Here is a 20,562-nt window from a genome sequence, read left to right as displayed (position 1 = left end):
ACATTAAAAAAAAAACAAAACAAAAAATTAAGAACAAGAAACCTTGTACACAGGAGATGTTTAAAAATGTGTACCAAATTTTGAATCTGTTTTTGACAGTATACACGACTAGCTTTATAAAACTGAATGAATATGACATGATACACATTTGAACAAAGTCCACATATGGGTCCACACCAGATGCTTAATTCACTACATGGATAACTGGCTCTTCACTTTGGTCATTGGGATTCCAGGTGCTGAAGCATATGTGGATCTGAAAGATACTTCCAGAAGTACATTTATTTGTTACACTGGCATTTTAAAGATTTCTGTTTCTTCTCTTCTCCTTTAGAGTGAGGAGACCTTTTCTTCCTAAAAGCAAGAAGACCTTCAAGCCTATTTTTTGTTGGAATAGTCTGAGCATAACAAGCTTCTTCTATGGCTAATCCTGTTACTAAATCAACCTTCATCCCTTGATTAATTGCTAATTTTGCCTCTCTCACCACAACAAGTCCCTGAGGTCAAAACTCTTGTGCCAGGTCCAAAACCTTGCAGGGGGCAGCATCCCCCTCCTGGTTCTGTTCTAGAACATGGCTGATCAAGCCCACTGCTTTGGCTTCTTCGCCATCAAGCACCCGTGCAGAGAAGATGAGCTGTTTGGCCAGGGACATCCCGATAGCCCATGATGGTCACTGGGCACCCACCGATTTCATTAATCACTGCTTTTATTTTGGAGACAAAGGACCAACTTCACTGGGATTCATTTTGATGCTCTCACTCTCCATAAGGTCCACACCAGCACAGAATGTCTCTGGGACTTTTCTCCTGACTATTATGGTCCACACTTTCTCTCTTTCTCCCTTCCTTCCTCTCTTTCCTTCTTTCTTTCACTCTTAGAGAGGGAGAGAGGTGGGGGGGCAGAGGGAGAGAGATAATCTTAAGCAGGATCCACATTCAGCATTCCAAGCAGGACTGGATCTCATAACCCTGAGATCATGACCTGAGCGGAAATCAAGAGTCAGATGCTTACCCAACTGAGCCACCCAGGCGCCTCACTGTCCTCACTTTCTTATCAGATTTTAAAGCATCTATAGCTTTTGAGAGCATTTTTATCAGATTTTTACTGAACAAATTTTTGGCATAAGCTCTATTTATTCCAAGCACCACAATTCCTTGGTTCTCCTCCTCCAGGTACCGCACCTGCAGCCGGTCCTTATCTCAGAGCTGTAGCCCCTCATTTGGGCAACCCTCTGTCTGCTGGTGCCCAGCCCAGGGGCCCAGATCACAGGGCAGCCTCCACCCGGGGCCAAGCCATGCACGGCAAGCAGCCACTGAGCCAGCCAGCGCGACCCGCCTGCAAGGTGCCCAAGGCCCCAGGCGCCGCCACCACCCACCACTGTCTTGTCTGTTTAAGACTTTCTTTACACAAAGATGTGAAACAAATACGACAAACCAATGAACAGTCTAATTTTTGTTGTGGGCATTGGGTGTCTATTATCCTCTTCTGTGAACTTTTCTGTGCATTGAAATCTTTAATATTTAAACATAAAAAATTAAAATAATGAAAGGAAAATTTGAGGACAGAGGTTGAAGCATCTACAATACCATGCCTAGGGTTCTGAACTTTATTCTGTAGATATTAAGAGTGTTTGCACAAACCTAATTTGAAAAAACAAAAAAGAGTGAGCAGAGGGCAGACTCTGGTCAGAGCTGTGCTCTAGAAAGATTATGCTACCAGCCACATAAAACTTTATTCTCTTGCTCTTTCTATGATACATACTTAATTCCATCCGTAAACTCTGATGTATTCCCTGTCTATTCTCAAAGTTGTCCCACAGGGATTATTGGGGAACCCTCACTGTCCCATTTCACCACCAGGCTAGATGTTTCTTGACTCAACTATAGATCTGTGGTAGAGAAGATTTTGGTTATTGTAAGGAGTGAATGAGAAAAATAGAGACTGAGGGTGGGGATAAGTTCTGGAATCAAGAAACATCGCTGCTATTAAGAATTCCCTAAAGGGAGCAACTTAAAATTAACACTCAAAGCAGAGTTTGTGCGAATGGCATGCCAATTCCCTGGTGGCCCAGCTATTTTAAGTACCTGCTTAGCTACATGTGATTAAGAGGAGCACATCAAATCCAAAAACGCACACATGTCACAATCCCTCACTTGTTCCTCGCTGTTTGGGGAATCATTCCAAAGCATGTCATTACATTTTTCCCGGGAGTAAATTTGCCTGCACAAGACTGTGGGCCACGTCTGCTCCTCTTATCCCATCTGCGTGTGTCCTAAATGAGTGCCTTCAAGGCTAAGCCAGGAATTTCCCATGAATCATGCACTGTCGCTGAGGCAGAGCGCTCTGCAACTTGGCTGTAACTCTGTCTGCAGTGGGTGTATGTCTATTAGCATTTCTGCTTCCTCCCCTTATACTGTGGGGCTGGCTACTAAGTGCTTCTTGAAAGAAAGGAAGAAAGGGAGAAAGAAAGAGAAAGAAAGAAAGAAAGAAAGAAAGAAAGAAAGAAAGAAAGAAAGGGAGAAAGAAAAAAAGAAAGAAAGAAAGAAAGAAAGAAAGAAAGAAAGAAAGGGAGAAAGAAAGAAAAAGAAAGAAAGAAAGAAAGAAAGAGAAAGAAAGAAAGGAAGAAAGGAAAGAAAGAAAGAGAAAGAAAGAAAGAAAGAAAGAAAGAAAGAAAGAAAGAAAGAAAGAGAAGGAAGGAAGGAGAAGGAAAGAAAAGAAAAAGGAAAAAAGTCTCATAAGGGTGCTGACTCAACAAGTAAGTCTGTCTATTTTGCTAACCTCGGGGCCCTCCTCACAATCCTTTTATTCATATTTCGCTGTCTCCTCTTCTGGGTCCCCGCGGGGCTGTTTCAGACTGTCAGTCATCCTAAGTACCTACCTGGCATATGAGCCCTCCTTGTCCTAAACCAATGCCTGTAGTTTGCACTAACAGTCCTTGTCTCCTCTACAGTGATTTTCCCACCTTCCTCTTCGCCCTTCAGGGAAATTTGGTTTGAATGTGGTTCCTGAACAGTCTTTAGGGCTGGCTCTTCAGTCCCCCTGAAATGCATTTGCTGCAATGATTGGACCAGAGGAGGTCACATGTCGTGAGGCTAGCCAATTAAAGTAATTCAAATCCCGGGCCACCGTGATTGGGTCAAGGATGCGCTTAAGACCCAGATTGGTCTAGTCCAGGCCCATGCCAGGACTCAGGCATCCCCATCCAGGAAGAAACCTCTCCTTTTTTGCTGTACTCGATCCCATTGTCAGGGACTGGGCAATGGCATCTGAGGATCGGAGCCAACATTCACAGAGAGAGGGAAAGAAACCAAGTTCTGATGACATTGTTTGAACTCCTAGATGCAGCCCTGTCCTTGGACTTTTCACTGCATGAATCTGGTGTTTCTTTTTTGTTCCAGTCAGTTTGAGCAAGGTTTTCTGTCACCTGCTGTTGGCCAAGTCCGACACATCCAGTGTCTTCCCCACGCCCCAAAGCAGCCTCCGCAGTTCATCCCACAGACCCTGTCGCCACCCTTCAGCAGGTGGCCTGCCTCCTACTCCATCAAGAGAGAGAAGCCAGCCTGTACAGAGTCCACAACTTCTCTAGGACTTCTCAGCTATCTCCACCTCCATCACTGTTGGAGTATCCTCCAAGCAGTGCTTCCTCCTGTCCACAGTGCGCTGGGCCCCCTCTGCTCGGGATCCTGTCCCCCCTGCCCTCCTCTGGGATTTAGCTTTATCAATTACTCCCTCTTCCTTTTATCTCCAATCTCTCTGCTCCAGTGGCTCTTTATCTTCAGTGTATGAACTAAAAAGGGAAGAAAATAAGGAAAGAAAAACAACTTTCCTTCTTCCTGAGAATCAATTTGTCATCCCCGTTCTTCACTTCACAACGTGTTTGCTTCCAAAAATATTCTATACTCCCTGTACTTTCTTATCATTCATTCACTTCTCAACTCACTCTGGCAATTAGAATTCTGCCCCTCTACTCTCCTGAAACTGCCAAGTGCAGTGGCCTAATTTCAGCATTTCACTCCTCTCTAACAGTTGATTCTGCTGATTTATCCTCTTCTAAATGGCCTGCTGAACACTTCCCTCATAGATCTTCCTATTCCTTTTCAGTGGTCCCTCCTCCATTTTCCATCCCTCAAGCCAACAAATGTGTTGCCTTTTCTGGATTACAAAACCTGTTGAAAAATGGGTAAAGCCTATGGTTTGTTTCCCTAGAAACATGTACTTTGCATGGTATCGATCAAGGTTGTTTGTAACAAACTGAAGAATACACTCCAGCTAGGGGAGTCAAAAAGGGGCTTTTCCTGAGAGCACAGACAGTTCACGTAAAGGTTGGGAGTGCGAAACTTCCAGGAACCCTAAACACACAATGGAACTGTTCTGCCTCTGCCCGCTGAAAGAGGCCCCAGAGAAAAGCCATCACCGAGCTGCTGGCCCCAAAACTATAGCAGCTCTAGCAGGGACTGTGCCAGCAAAGTGGCGCCCTGCAGCCCAAGCTTCTCTCCTCATGTGACTCCAACCGGATCAAGTCCCTCATGAGGTCCACTGTCTTCGGGTGACCCAATTTCCAATCAGGGTCTCTCCCAAGCTCGTCTTTCTGGCAGAGCCTGGGTCTTCATGCATAATCCTGACTTCAAAGGGAGTGGGACATGTGGTTTTTACCTTTCCAGCTCTGCACTGTAGAAAGGGGGCTAAGCAGGATAATGTCAGGCTAATCAATCTACTGTATCACTATGGGTGCGTAAATGCAAAATTCAGAGACTGAAGTTTAAGAAACATATTTTAAATGTTAATCTTAAGTACTTTAGTCATGGTTTTTTTTTTTTTTTTTTTTTTTTTTTGGTCACAGTTGAAATTGCCTTTAATAGGAGAAGGAATGTATTGGCTCAGATAAAAAGTTCAAACACAGAGCTAGCTTTGTCACAATGTGTCCATGATCTTGGGCGCCAGGGTTTGCTCACTCAGGAGCTCTCTCGTTCTCGTAGCTCTGTTCCCACTGCTTCTCTCTCAGGCAAGATCTCCCTGCGGTGACTAGTTGGCCAACAGCAATTTCCTGTTCATATTCCCACCAGTACAGCAATTCCAGCAGACAAAGAGCTCTTTTTCCCAAATGGTTTTAGCAGAAGATCTAGAGTGATCAGCTGCTCCTCCTTGAATCCACCACTGTGCCCGGGGGGTGCAGGGCTCTGAGTGGTGTGCCCAGTGCTGGGTCCAGAATGTGGGGCCATCTCTACATGAACAAGTTGAATTGAGGGATATTGGGATGGAGGTGCTCCCCAGAGGAAGTAGTATGTTGTTAGCCAAAGGAGGGAGAATGGATGCTGGAAAGACAAATTCAAGAGCTGTCCCTTACACCAGAATTCTACTTCCTGCCTTCTGTTCCAGATTCCTTTTGCATAATCTCAGCTACTTCTGTGGCTTCAGCTGCTGCCTTGGCTTAGGACCCTTGGGTCTGGAATAAACCTTACTTTGATTATCTTCATCCAGTGGAATAGAAAGCTCAAGTCAACAAAAGATATAGTCCATTTGAAAGGAATTTTTTAAAAGGGACTTTTTTAGAAGGAGGAAGGACCCTGTCTTTTTCTTCCCTATCTAAAAACGTGTTAAACAACATTCTGAAATGACTCTCTGGTCTTCTACTAAAAATGGAATTGTTCACTGTCAGATAATCCAGCTCATTTTGTCAAAATGGAGGACACGGGTATTTTTGTCCACAAAGGGAATATTTTTAAAAATATATTTATTATTCTTCTTTAGGAACAGAACTCTTGATCCTTGGGATCTTCAATTGAGATCTTCAATTATTCATTGATCTCATCTAAGGAAGTTTCAATGGTCATATCTAACCTCAATTGTCTTAATTCCCAGCAAGCATGATTTTGAGCAATTCTGTCAGGGTTGTATTTTCTCTTCCCTTTAGTGTAGTTTATCTTCTGGGCAAGAAGCACACAGATTTGAGTAGGTGACTACCTTCAAACCAGTTTCTTAAGATGTGTCCAGGGATGGAGTAACAAATGAATTATGACCTAGTGTTATCTGTTGGTATCCAAAAATATTCCCAAGCACTAATCCCACCCAGATCCAGTTTCCTATCTTTAAAAGACATTTTCATCTCAAGGTCCTAAAAACATAACAACTCAATAAATCTCAAATGGACTCATCTTTAGTATTTGCTTTTTGTTCAATATTCCCCATTACAATGAATTACTATCTATCTTTTAAAAAATCAGAAATTTCTGAGTTGTCTGTCATCTCTCTCTCTCTCCTTTCTTATCCAGTTGGTTATCAAGTATTGCTACTACCTCCTGAATCTCTCTCGAACCTGTATCTTTCTGTCTTCCCCTGCACCTCCTTAATGAAGAAGACCCTTTCCAGGAATTGTGGGCAATTAACTTGGACTCATAACAAAAGCCTGAAATGCTCTTTTCCATTCCATCCTTCACTGGAAAGGAGAACCAGACAAGCATCTGACCTCTGCTCTGGCTTTAAACCTGTCCCCTCCCTCACCACGGAACCTCACTCACCAGGAGGAAATCATTTTTCCCTCTTTGGACTTCAGTTTCCTCATTGTAAAATGAAGGGGTTAGACTATAATCTCCAAGCCCCTTCCAGCTCAAAAGTTCTGGAATTCTAGTTCCAACCATTCTGTCCCCACCCCATTTATCTCACGGGATTAGTGTGGACATTAAAACGATTGTACTTTCAGTGCCATTTGGAGGTGACACTGATGGATTCATGGTAATGAGTCCCATGCCTAGAGATTTAAAAGCTCATAAGTCAGACGTTTCAAGCACAGTCACATATATTCAGTCCAGGGAGCAGGGCTACTGGAACCCTCTCTAGTCACTGGGGTGGCCTGGTGGACAGCTTCCAGGCAGGCCTGGAGAGCTAGCTCCAATCCAGCAGGCAGAACTTCAGAGAAGGCTGTGGGTCTGAGTCATTACTAGTCTCAGCCCTGGAGCAACAGACTCCCCGGGGACGGGGACGTGGGCAGGGCTCTCCTAGCACCTGCCACAGCCTCCCTCTCTTCACTCCTTTATTGTTTTCTCTTCTTTCTTAGGTAGCGGGGGTGGGGAGGATTGTTTTAGTAGCTGGTACCAGATTTCTATCAGGGAGGCACTTGTTTAGGAAACCCCCTGCGCCAGCCTGTCTGGGGATGGTGGGAGAGCGTGCTCATTTAGTAGGTGGGGAAACCAAGAGGAAAACAGGAGCAGGCAGTATATAGAAAAAGAAGCCCAAATGGCCAATGAATACAGAAAAATCTTCTTGGCTAATGGCTGACTGGTGAGGAGTACAAAAACCACGCTGGCCTCGAGGTGGATGGGCTTCACAGTGAAATATATTCTCTCAAGTTCCCTGTGGGATCAGGCTGAGGGAACTTTTGGGAAACTACCTCCTTGCTTAACTGGATTTCTTACCATTGGAAGGATGGCATTTAAACTCGGAGGACCAGGTGACCCCAGCTGTCACTTACATTATGTTAGTAACGTAACATAACTGTGTTGTTTCCTGACTTTTTAAAATTAAAAATGTATTAAATTAAAAATGTATATTGACCTGTGTTCGCTACTATATATCACACCAGAATCCACTGAGTTTTATTATGTGCTATTGCTCTGATTACCTAGTGGCTCCTGGGGGGGAGGAAACATACACATAGATTTTTCCCAGTGTAAAGCAGGGAGGACAACTGAAATCACTGGTCACAGTCTTGAGTTTCCCTAAAATACCAGTGAATCTCGTGTGAGTCTGGGGCGTTCATGACCATGTGAAGAGTTGGGGCCCCCAGGCTCTCCCTCTCACAGTCCCATGGAGAATGATGATATTAATGCAGCAGAGGGGAGCCAGGGACAACTCTATGGGGCTTGCTAAAAACATGACATTTTCTTCATATTACATCATACAGTTATGTCAAGAAAAATAAGATAGGAAGTAACAGACAAAATATTTAATACTGACTTTCCATAAAACTCTTCAATAAAACCTTTCCAAGAACTTTATTGAGAAATTGGAGCTGGCTCTCCCTGTGCATGGCATGCCTCTAAGGGTCTAAGCCTTAGCGGTCCCACCTTCCTTTTCTACCCCTTGATAGTCACCATGGAGGAGGAACCGTGTTCACCCAAATGGGTGATAAAAAATTGAACACCGTTTTACAAACCTTTCAAACATTTATAAAAGTTGAAATTAGGTTTAAAGAGTCTAACGGCTCCATCTCTTTCATGGTGGAAGTTCTTCTCATCAGGGCAAATGGACCTCCGACCCAATTGGACTTTTTGACCCCAATGACTCTGTAAATGGAAGCTCTCCCTTGTGTATCTCGCATATACGAGAGCAGTCACTCAGAGGACAGAGGACAGCGAGTCTGCTAAACCTGCCCTTGGCCCAAAGCATGCTAACTGGGAGGACAGAGATGGGGACCCAGCCAAACCCTCCCCTGCCCCACGCTGGGCAGCACCTGGGGCTGTGGAACCCTGCCCCTTGCCCTTTTCCAACACATATTCCATTCCCATCTCCACCCTTTGTCCATCAAGTGGGCAGCAGTGGGGGAGGCGGATTTTCAGGTGCTGGATCACCTTGCTTGCATTTTCTAGCACTGCAGGGAGTCCCAGGCTTTTTCATCTGTTCCCAGGCCCGTGAATACCGTGAGATGATGTTGGGCCCTCTCCCCGCTGCCCAAGCCACTCTCTGGATCCCCAAACCAGGGTATGGCCAGCCACTCTGGGCCCTGCAGGAGATCAGCTCCTCCAAGCATACCTCTGAGGAATGTCTAGTTAAAGCCACAGGAGGGAGTGGGAAAGTAACTCTTTAAAGGTTCAGAGAAACAGCCCCATAAAATAACTAAGAAACAAGTGTAGCTGGTAGATCAATGGGGCATGTAAGTTATGAGACTATGGTATCAATTTGTATTTCTTTATTTATAGACACTATAACAAAAATAAACTTTTAAAAGTGTTATTCGGGCTTGGTAAAATTAAGCCCCCCCCCCCGCCCCCACCATGCCGCATCCCTGCAATACTGCAATCCAATTCTGATGCTAGCCACTCAGAGTCAGCATAGATTGCACAGGTTAAGGGCATGGTCCCCAAGTGTCCTCATTTCAGATGCCTGCCACAGGTTTGGTCACCTGCACTTCCAACTAACTGGCTACCAGTTTGGGGGATCCCAACACCCCCTCAGGTTTGATAACTCATTAGAATGACTCAGAGAACCCAGGAAGCTGCTCTACTTACAATGATAGTTATGAAAAAGAATACAAATCAGGACCAGCCAAGTGAAGAGTCACATAGGGCAAGGTCTGGAGGGTCTTAGACACATAGCTTCTGTGTCCTGTCTCATGGAATTGGGGTTGTTACCCCTCCCAGAACAATTCACCACCAGGAAGCTACTCTCAGAAGCCTCAGTGTCTAGAAATTTTGTTGGGATTTCATTACTTAAGCATGATTGATTAAATCATTGGCTTCAAAGTTGAACTCAATCAATCTCCAGCCCCTTTCCCCTCCCTGGAAGTGGGGAGGTCATGCTATTGTCACAAGACTTGGAGCCCCAGGCTTCTAATCACATGGTTGGTCTCTCTGGCATGACCAGTTCCATCCTGAGTCACCTCATTAGCATAAGCTCAGGTGTGGATGAGGGGCTCCCCATGAATAATAAAGACACTCCTGTCACTCAGGAAAGTCCAAAGATTTCCAAGTTATTTTTCAGGAAGCAAGACCAGACAAACTCTATTATAATCTCTAACAACATTAGTTTATTGATACAAGATTCTCAGAATAATCCTCCCAGAAAAAGTAGGTATTATGTGGATTTTCCAGTAAAAGAGAACAAATGAACTCTTGGGAAGATAATTCTGGGCTAAATGTCAGTATGAGAGCAAAAAACAAAGAGCAGGAAGAAGGAAATCTTAAAACCAAAATGCACAGTCCTAAAAGAAAGATTAAAAGGTGCAAGTCCTTGGGGCGGGGAAACTATAGACCATCAGAAAGAATAGAGCGAGGTAGGTTTCACCTTTTATGACTATTTAAAGACCTACAAGTTGAGAGATATCATTATGGCAAGACCAATATTCTCTTGAACAAAATGTAGGACTTGGACTTGCCAGTTGATGGGGCTCTCCACTCAGAAGAACTCTACCTAACACCCACCAGGCAGGCACAAATTGATGGATATGGTCATGCATCATTTTGGCCTGGTGCATATCTGCCAGACTGAGAAAACAAAATGTGACAAGAATCTTCTGAAATGAAATTTAGAAGCTTGTTAAAAAACACATTACCATCTGGAAGTAAGTACAAGACATAGATTTATGAGAAATCGGTGTCTTCTGGGAAACACTGAGGTGCTAGCAGAGAAAGATCTTTTTCGATTTTCACTGTATTCTTGCCTGCCAACTTGGAGGGCCTGGTAAGCAAAGATGTTAGATGTACAGGTCTTCATTTTCTTCAAAGTGGGAAGTTTGAAAACTAACCCTCTATAAATGTGAATTTTTTTCATGTTCATTTCATGAAAAGTGTATAATTCTGTATAAAAAGGAATATACAATTTTCCTAAACATTGAGACCTTGATTGTATCTGTTTGATATATTCTTCACTAAATATTAGTTGCTTCCAAACATACAGACACTTGGTATCTGTAGACCCAACATTTAGATAACTGTCTTTTTTCACATAAACCTTTACTTCCCTGATAAGTGAAGAATATTATTATTAAAACTTTTAACAAATACACCAATATTACATCCATTCTAAGATGTATATTTTCACAATTTTACATCTCTAAAACTGGGTACATATTTGAATCAGTGGTGTCTCACAATTATAATTGCCAGAATTGTTTTTTTCTTTATGACACATAAGGGAATGTGCATCTATAAAACCTTAGATTGGATGAAATATGGGCAATTGCTTAAAATAATGTTATTAGACAAAACATTTAAAGTTTAAAGAACCCCATTGTCTTAAATAGCTTGAATGCTTTAAGAACATGACAGGGATTAAGTGTCCAAATTCTAGAATTGTTAAAGAACTTTAAAAAGTGTCTTCAGGCATGTGAATCTACAGCTTTAAGACATCATTTGCTCTCCTTTAACCTCTTAATGTGATAATTATAGTAATAGATTTTTTTTTAAGTTGAACCATATTTGCATTCCTGGAATAAACCCAACTTGATATGATGAATGTTGGTTTTATAGACTGCTAGATTCAATTTTCAAATAGCTTATATGGAAATGTTGAATTCCATAATAGAGCTATGGCTTTAATTTTCCTCAGGTATATGCAACAAGGAACGGTTCTTCTTTCTCTTAAAGAGATTTTGTTACATTGGAATTAACTGATCATTAGTTGTTTGGTAAAACATTGGTTCTGCCATCTGGTTTTACTGTCTTGTTTGGAGGGGGAGAGAGAGTTTTCACTACCAATGTCACGTCTTTATAATAGTTTTAGGACTTTCTACGTTATCTATTTCTTCTCAAGTCACTTTTGGCAATTTATATATTTTTGGAATTCGCATATTTGTCTAAATTTTAAAGTTATTGGCATAGCTTTATAGCATTCTTTATCTTTTTATCTTTGGCACACAGACATGGTGCCCATCTTCCCATTCTGAATCTTACTATTTTCTTTTTCTTAATAAATATTATTAGATGTTTTTCAAAAGAATCGATTTTTGTCTTTGTTGATCCACTTTAGAGTATCTTTGTTTCCAGTCTCATTACTTTCGGCTAATTTATATTACTTCTTACTTATACTTTCTATGTGCTTATTCTGTTATTCTTTTTCTAACTTCTTACATTTGATTAAAATGGATTCTTAGCTCATTAATTTGTAGCCTCTTATCTTTTCTGTTTTAAGCATTTTAGGCTGTAAAATTCCTTCTAAGTAACCTTTAGCTATATTCCATGTTTTAATATATGTTTTCATAATTACATACTTCCAATTGTTTCCTAGTATCCATTTTCATTTATTCTTTGATCCATAAGTTATTGAAAAGTGCATTTAAAATTTTTCCAGATGTATGGAGTGGTTTTAGTTATCTTGTTTCTACAAATTTCTAGCATACTTGTAGTAAAAGAACATGTTCTGCATGTAACTGATTTTTTTGAAAAGCTTAAGACTTACTTCATGGCTTAGGATGTAGCCAAGTTTCATAAATGTTTTATTTGTGCTTGAAAAGAATGTGGATTCTCTAACTGTTTGATCCAGGATTATATATATATCTAACTATATACATGTTTCTCAAATCTTTATCCTTACTGATTTTGTGCCTGCTTGATCTTTCAATACCAAAAAGGTCTACAAAACAGCTCTTCTGCTCTGATTGTGGATTTAACTGTCTCCTGTTTGGTCCCCAGCCCATTCTTGAACCATGGAAATGAAAGTTCTAGGCCTTCAGGAATCAGTAATAACATCCAGGGATTTTCGGCCTCCCTCCTGTGATAGCTCAACAATGCATATAGAGAAATGAAAATGAACTTTGTCTGTCATTTTTACGTGTTACGTACAAGGATTTTTTAAAACTCTATCTAAACTTTGTATTGCCAGAAACATGTACGATCTCTAAACCTCATTTTTTCATTGGAAAATGGAAATAATAATATCTGAGGTTAAGGGTCCTCAGGAAATGACGCCAGGGCAGAGATCTGTACTCCAGGAATTTGTTGGGAAGTTTAAGTGGCCTTAGCAGAGAGTGTTATATCTCATTCTCTCATACCCACCAAGCTGAGCATGAACTTAACACATTAAAGAGTCGATGGTTATTGAGCTAACCCAAATGGCATGAATCTATTTTCCGTCATATACAATGGATGTAACCTTTTCATAAGATGGAAAGCTGCAGCTAGAGTGTGACATAAGACGTGGGACCACTGGAGCACCTGGCAAGAGTTGTCCCTGAGCTGCCCAAGAGAACCAGAATCCTCTAGAAAGTTCCTACATCCCCTGGGCAACAAAGCCAACATGGAGGCACCGAGAACAACCGTCAAGGACTCTCAATTACTTCTAAAAGGCCACTTTTATGCAGGGCATGGGGAATATAGAAATCTCGGGGGCTGAGAAGGAAATTAAACTCTCAAATCGTACACCTAGAAGCCAGAAAAGCATAAAATCTTAAATGATCTTAAATGGGGAGCCCCTCCTTGATGGAACACAAGTATATACTTTGCTGCTTCAAAGTATATACTTAGAATGACAAAGACAAAGGGATGTGTCTATCCCCCCGGGTCCTGGTCTTTGCCCAGATTCCTACTTTTTCTTGGGAATATCCCTTTCTTCATCTCACTGCTGGTTCATGAGCACCTGACATAACCTGGAGTGGGCAGGAGTCTGTGAGTAAAAGGCATAGGTGGATAGGAAAATTCAAGGGCAGTTTTCCATTGCTTTGTTCTCTCGGTTTAGATTTATGGTATTAGCCTCTTCCTTCTGAGACACATGCTTTCACTCCCCTTTCATTCACAGTTGCTTCCTCAGGATTCTAAACTTTCAGCCTAAATTACTCCACACAGTGAAAACAGCATAAAAGGAGAAAATTGTGTATGCCCTTAAAACTCTCCTGTGCAGGCTCACAATGGAGGGCTGACATATCTCAGTATGTTCAGTGTGGCCAACTACTCCCTCCGTGTCAGAATAGATGGGTTTCTCTGACTGAGTTTGGCTGCTATGTCATATGAAAATGGTGTTATCATTAAATCCCAGAATCCCACATCCCACTCAGGGCAGGGCGATGCTTACTCTGTGAAAAGTGTTCAGGAACTGAGACTGATTCAGAACATAGGCCTTGCTCGTCCGTGACTTGAAATGGTAGAGGCAATTGCCTTCTTGCTTAAATTACTTTCTATCTCTCAAACCCATATAGCTACTTCTTTTTTTTCAGGTTAAACACATCAATGGTCTCTTTCCACTAAGTGGGTGCACTAAACCTCCACTAAGTGAGGTGCCCAGTACCTCAGTTATGGTGGTGCTATTACAACCCGTTGGTTGATGTCTGGGGGAGTAAGTTCCTTTCTGATTTCAGTGCCATTGTGTCTGGTCATTGTTGTTTTAGCTGCCAACTCTCCAACCAGCTCAGCTACTGTTCTTGACCTCTTCTACAAAGACTAGCTTTGCCCTCCTACTCTCTCCTAATTGTATGTAGGCTCTTCATTTCAGAATAATGTGTCTCAGAATAAGACACTTAAGACCACCTTGACTCCCATTTTTTCCTTGTTTGCATATAAGCATACTTCACCACTCTACACCTCCACCCCAATCCAAGAGGTTCATATTTATCTCTAGGTACATCAAAGCAAGTTCTCTGTTCAAGACTGTTTCAACGCCAGCCCTTGAGGTTTTAATTTTTACAAATGCTTTTCTTTTTTTTTTAAACAAGAAGAACTATATGAACGTATGCAAAAAACATACTATGTCTTAGACACCTTTCTTTCTGAAAGTTAATAATGGTACAAGTAGCCTCTAAATTAAATCTTGTTATCCTCATTTTATAGAGGAGGAAACTGTGGCTCACAGAAGTTAAGGAAATTGCCTGGAGAGCAGATAAGTGCCCAAGCCAGAATTCAAACCCAGATTCTGTTTGGTTTCCAAACTTGGTCTCTTTTTACCACAACTTTCTGCTTCAAAGACTTTAGGGTGAGTCTCCCAGCCTCTATGAGCTTTAGCCTCCTCAACGCCTCATTAAAGGGAAATTAAGTTCAGTTATTTTGAGGTGCTTCCATGCTAATTCTAGGACAAGGGAAGAAGAGAGGGGCAAGTCAAAGGGGCTGGGAGAAAGGGGGAGGGGCAGCACAAAGGGAGTAGAGGCTTTACGAGTTTCTTATCTCCCTATTTCTGGTTCTATTGATGTATATTTACTCTGCTTTCTGTAACTAATCAGATCTCCCTTTGGAAGTTTACCCTCATCATGTTCTAAGGACAAATATGAATTTTTCTTGTCATTTAAGAGAAATACAAGCAAGTGTAGTGTGAACAAGCCTATTTTAAGGGAGGCATACTTCAAAACAATTTATGCAGTCATCGATTGTTATTTTTCAAATATAAAAAGGCACAACCTCCTTAGTCTTTACATTGAGTTTCAAACTACTATGAATTTAAGCCACTGGACATACAAAGTGAAAACATACCCCTGTTGAAAATAAAACCACAGTCCAAAATGGCAGCACTCAGGCCAAGTCACCAAACCAGGACTTAGTACCTAACCTGTGCCTCCCCCAGAAATTGTAAGTTTTAACTGGTCAGTAAGGAATTTTCTGATCAGCATCAGAGGTAATCTGCGACTGGGGCCCTCTCCAACCTGCAAAGGAAGATGAGGTCAACCACCTAATTAAAGCCATTGCCTTTCCCCTTCAGGGAAGGTGACCTTGCCTGAAATAATCCTTTTTATTTCTTTTACTAATAGCTCTTTGCCCCACCCTCCTTCCTATAAAAACCCTCTATTTTGTACAACTCCTCAGAGCATCTCTCTACTTGCCGGAAGGGATGCTGCCCAATTCATGAATTGTTGACGAAGCCAACTGGATTTTTAAATTTACTTGGTTGAATTTTGCTTTTTAACAACTCTGCCCACCCCCAAACAAAGCAATAAAAGCCAGAAAACAACTCTTTAAAAAAAGACTCCAGTTAGCCGCTCCTAATAATCGCAGCAGAATAACTGGCCTCACGTTCCTGCGCTTATGAGGAATGGAGATTTTCTGAGTAAAAGGTTCAGAAATCAGATCCATGTGAGGACAACAAGCGTTTTGAAAGGCGACCACCCAAACCAAACAATAACTTTTCACTTGTTTACAAAGTGTGGAAAGAAATACAGCCACCCCATCGGTTTTTCCACCAATTTCATACACACACATCACCTTGCCATTATCACCATCATTAGTATCAGTTCTAAAAATTGAAGAGACTGGAAATAAAATTCTTCCTGGAAAAATAACAACCAACAGATTTCACTTTAAATGTAAAGGAGCAACAAAATTTATTGACTGAATTAAACACAACAGTTAAAATGGCAGTGTTGTATTTTCATTTTAAGATGTTTGAATGAAACAAGAAAAGTGCTATTAGTCCAAGCTTCTTACATTCATTAAAAGAGTGACTATCAAAAACAGCAACATGCACAATGATACATATGCACAAAATGGAATTATATCAACAAATATATAAAATACCCAAAATAAAATATTTACAGGTTTAAAAATATAAACATTGGTTCATTTATCCCATTAAATCATTGGAGTGGAGAAAGGAGAAAAGATCCTATTGCTATTTAGAATCCTTTTTTAAAACAAGTTTTAAAAACATAGAGTAGTTCTAGGAGGTGATTTTTGATGTTTGGGGGGAATTTAACATTCTATTATAAAAATAATATCTATAAACCTACTAACAATTTTCCTCCTGTGCACAAAAATAATACAGCCAAAAGCTTGTCCTCAAAGACATGCCTGACTTTCAGGAAAACTAATTATAGAAATGGAGTTTCTCATTTGGGTCTTCTTTGTCATTATTTTCAAATAACCTGCAATTCCTTATATTACACTGAGATATCCCATATAAATAACTTGGTCAAAAACCTGAAGTTAGCAATGAGCCTGGTAGATAGCTGGCGTCAAGTAAAAGTGACAAAAATTTACTTTGCCTATAATATCAGAACCATTTTCCCTGATGTTCTTGATAAAACGACCACTCTCAGATCCTTCATGTTCAGTTAAATTTGTCCTGGAAGCAATAAGAATGTTATTGTATTACTTTATGAGAGTTTCTCTTCTTTTCTTTAGAAATAACTGTGTAGTGGGGGATAAATGGTTGCAATGTAGATATTTAGAAAGTTCACTAATTGCTTCAGGCTACCTAGGACCATTTCAATACTTAGGTTACAAGTATTTACTGTGTGTCCACTCTGTGCCCCTATGAAATCTAACCAGGTATTTTTAGTATCTCTGCTTTAGCTTATTAGATGATCCAGGTAGGTATCTGAGAAAGTTAAATATGTCTCCAATAACCAGTCACCTTGGCTATATTTTATTAAAAATGTTATCTTCTCACACAAAGCAGAAATTTACTTTACCGATTATTATTACCACAAATTACCCCAGTTTATATTTTAATAGAATGACCACCTGTTATTAAAATCTTCCACTGTGTCTCATTAAAATGAGGCCTAAAATTCATTTTAAAAGCACTTTACCTAATGTAGGCAGGCCATACATTAGGAAAATAACCTCCTTAATTATGACCATGATGCAATTTCAAATGGATTTTCCCTAAATACTGGAGGTATTAACAGAATCAGAGTGGGATAAAACAGAGGTTGCACGCTGCTGGATTCACTACTGAAATTGCTTTTGGTTTTATTATTGGCAAAACAGACATCAGATCACAAAATCTGTACTTAGGTCTGCTTGTATGGAACTCTAAAGTAATTGATGAATATAGTCCACAATTTTGACTGGCCCAGGTGAGAAAAAAACCTGCTAGTCTCTGAGCTCTCCCTTTTAGGCTTGCATGTATAAAAGCCATCAAAGAATTAAAAATAAAAATACAAGTTCACTTTTAACTAAAACAGCTGTCAGTCGGATGGTACCCACAATTATACAAATCTGGGGTGGCTCTTGCAGTTCAGAACTTTGATCAGTTTCTTACTTAAAACAAGTTTTATAGAAATTGAATCATATGGCTTAAAAAATGTATAATTAAAGCAGAAGCTATAGAGTTAGGTTTCTGATTCAAATTCTGTCCATTACTTAGGAAATGGGTGACTTGGGACAAGGTATTTCACCTTTGCGAGCATCATTTTTTTCCTCTGCGGGATGGAGCCAATACCCACCCTGCATGGTCCTTGTGAACAGTCGTGATAAGAACGTGAAAGAAAGCACCGAGCAGCATCCTGGCACAGAGCAAACACACAGTATATGTTAGTTTTTCTCCTTCAATATAAAATATTCAAATTCACGATGACTGACTTCTAGGTCTTCAATAATATTAGTTGAGTGAATGAATGAATTGGAAAATATGAGCCAGGATTCAATGGCCGTTGACAGAATGTAAGATGCGCTACTTTGGAAAGAGCCAGGAGCTTATCTCTGAAGTTCAGAATTGTATCCAGGCAAGGGATCATCAGCTAGTCGCTATTTAAACAAACAACATGGAACAGTCAGAGCAAGCCTAGAGTGGGCTCATGGTGGAAAAACAAGGGCAACGTGCTTGGAATGACGACATCCTACAGGGAAGAAGTGTTACCATGACAACAGGAGAGATTTCTGCCTATATTTTTGGTGTTAATCTCAAGAAGGACAGGATACTGCCAAAAGAAAGCAGAGTGTTTGCCTATTAACTGTGCCTGGCTTCTCTGTCAGTGATATGAGCACCATCGTCTTGGACAAAAAAACCAATTTTCAGCTTCATGGCATGGGTTAGCTTTGTTTCTATTGGAAGTGAACTGTCATGACATTAAGTAGTTCTTAGCTCTTGTGTTACTCTAAGTTACAGAAGAGTTTATGTTCCCATCCCAGAGGCTAGGGGAAAAGAGAGAGAAAAAGAAAGAGGGGAGGTGGGGGGGAGATGAGATGGGATGGAAACAAACAAAAAGAATGAATTAAAGATGGCACATTAGGGAAATAATATTGCCTAACCCACGTGGCTGCTAGGAGGACCATGTCAATATTTGTAAAGCTCTTAGTGGTCACTGGCACTTAGCAAGGACTCAACAAATGTTCATGATTGTTATAATTGCTATTATTATTTTGAGAGGAATTTGTGTGGCTTAATCCATACCACTCCTGTTCAAGTTCGCCCCATTCTGCTCCACCCCACAAACCATAAGCAACAAATGGAAAAAAAAATAGGTAATATAAAATAAAGATGTTTTTCATGACTGTTAAGAAAATCCAATCACAGTACAGCTATGTGAGAGCCTAGACTGAAGGGGTTTTTATGAAGTATTAGCACAGTATATACCCCAAGAACACAGGTTGCATTGAATTAAACGTCGGTCATAAAATATGCCCAGTTTCTGTTCTGGAGGCTTTGTGACTATTTTAATCTTTCCTTTTTCAGTTTGGGAAAGAACACTTTTCCATAATCATGAAAACTATCACTCTGAATCACTCCTTAAAAGCACTATCTGGAGTGAGATAATAACATTCTTTATAAGTGGCTATAGTTGCAACAAAGCGTCTCCTTTAAAGCATTAGCACAGTGCAAAGGCTTTGAGAAGCAATTTATGATGGCCTTTGCAAAATCCTCAGAGGCAGACGGGCGACTGACCTTGAGGGGGAACTGCACTTCCCACCTGACAACGTTACACACAAGTCCTTTTATAAAGTAAATGCTGGCCTCTTGCTTTCCCACACAGATATACAAGCCACCGGTCTGCCATGCTAGCTTTGGGTCCCAAACTGTCATGAATATTTGTGCGTAAGCAATCAAAAATTCCTAAGGCCGAGTTTCCACAAATAAGAACGGTGTTGTTCATCCCTTGGTCTGTCTGACGAAGAGGGAGGGGAAATGGGTAGGCCAAGGTATTAGGGTTTCTCCTCTTATTTCATGTAGGTACTTTGAATTGGTCATTCCCAGTGGTGATAAGAGGCAATTGTGATGTGTTCTCCTTTTGTTTAAGAGTATAAAATTCTTGAATTAATTTCTTAAGAATGATAAGGGGAGCAAAGTATCTGTGAAGGTATTGGAACATGCCTTCGTAGAAACCCAGCACACGTGACCAAGGCCAGATTGTCATCATTCAGGAGAGAAATCTGGAATGACTACAATCAGGAAATGTGTTCCGCTATGCAAGAGTCAAAGATGCCACCATCATGACAAGTGTCCCCTTATGGCTATCTGAGGGCACCAAGCAAACATCAAACATGGTGAGTACAAAGGGAGAGGACAGAAAGCTACTTTAATCAATCTCTTCATACAAAGTTAACAGTCAAAAGCCTCTGAGAACTGATCTGACAAAGACATAAATAACAAAAACTCAGATCAGTCGAAGAAATCTTGATACCTCATATAGTTTTTTTTACCTTGGTAACTGTGCAAAGGGTTATTTGAATATTCATTTAAGTGCAAATACTTCAAAACTACTTCTGAGATTAAGGAAGAAAGGCTTTAGACCTAGTAAGTCATCACTCTCATAGATGTTAAACACTTTGTATTTAAATAGGCAGATAATTTGTGGAAAACGTATCTAAAGGAAGTTCTTAATGTCCCATCTGTCATTGTTGTCATTAGGTGAAATAATAAAAATCTTTTTCCTCTAGCAATTGTTGAAAACGCTGTAGTAAAATTTCTCCCAGTCGGTGCTAATGGGAGAATAAAAGCATCCAACTGCCATTAGTACTGATGCTAGAGTAGTTCAAGTAGCATTGTCTGTGTAATGTAGTTATTAAAGTCAGGCTGTCTTTGTGCAGAGCTATTAAACTCACTGATAAATTCAGGGCCAACAACTGATTTGACATTTTCCTCTCTAATTTGTCCAGCTCTCTGACTAAAGAGACCTAATCAACTAAGCATCTCAGAATCACACACACACAGCAAAGGTATCATCAGCCCATATTTAATCTTCCATTAAAAAAAATCAGCAAATATGGCCAAAT

At 40.7% G+C, this 20,562-nt stretch overlaps 1 pseudogene; it reads right to left on the bottom strand.

Moving 5' to 3' along the window:
• Positions 1 to 281: 281 nt before the first annotated feature.
• LOC118009102 lies at positions 282 to 1,176 on the bottom strand (annotated as a pseudogene).
• Between the last annotated feature and the right edge of the window lie 19,386 nt (positions 1,177 to 20,562).

The sequence above is a fragment of the Mirounga leonina genome, unplaced genomic scaffold (assembly GCF_011800145.1).
Source record: "Mirounga leonina isolate KUSES-001 unplaced genomic scaffold, KU_Mleo_1.0 Mir_127, whole genome shotgun sequence".
Classification (NCBI taxonomy): Eukaryota; Metazoa; Chordata; class Mammalia; order Carnivora; family Phocidae; genus Mirounga; species Mirounga leonina.
Note: the sequence above shows the minus strand (reverse complement) of the source record. Positions and strands in the feature narration are given on the sequence as shown.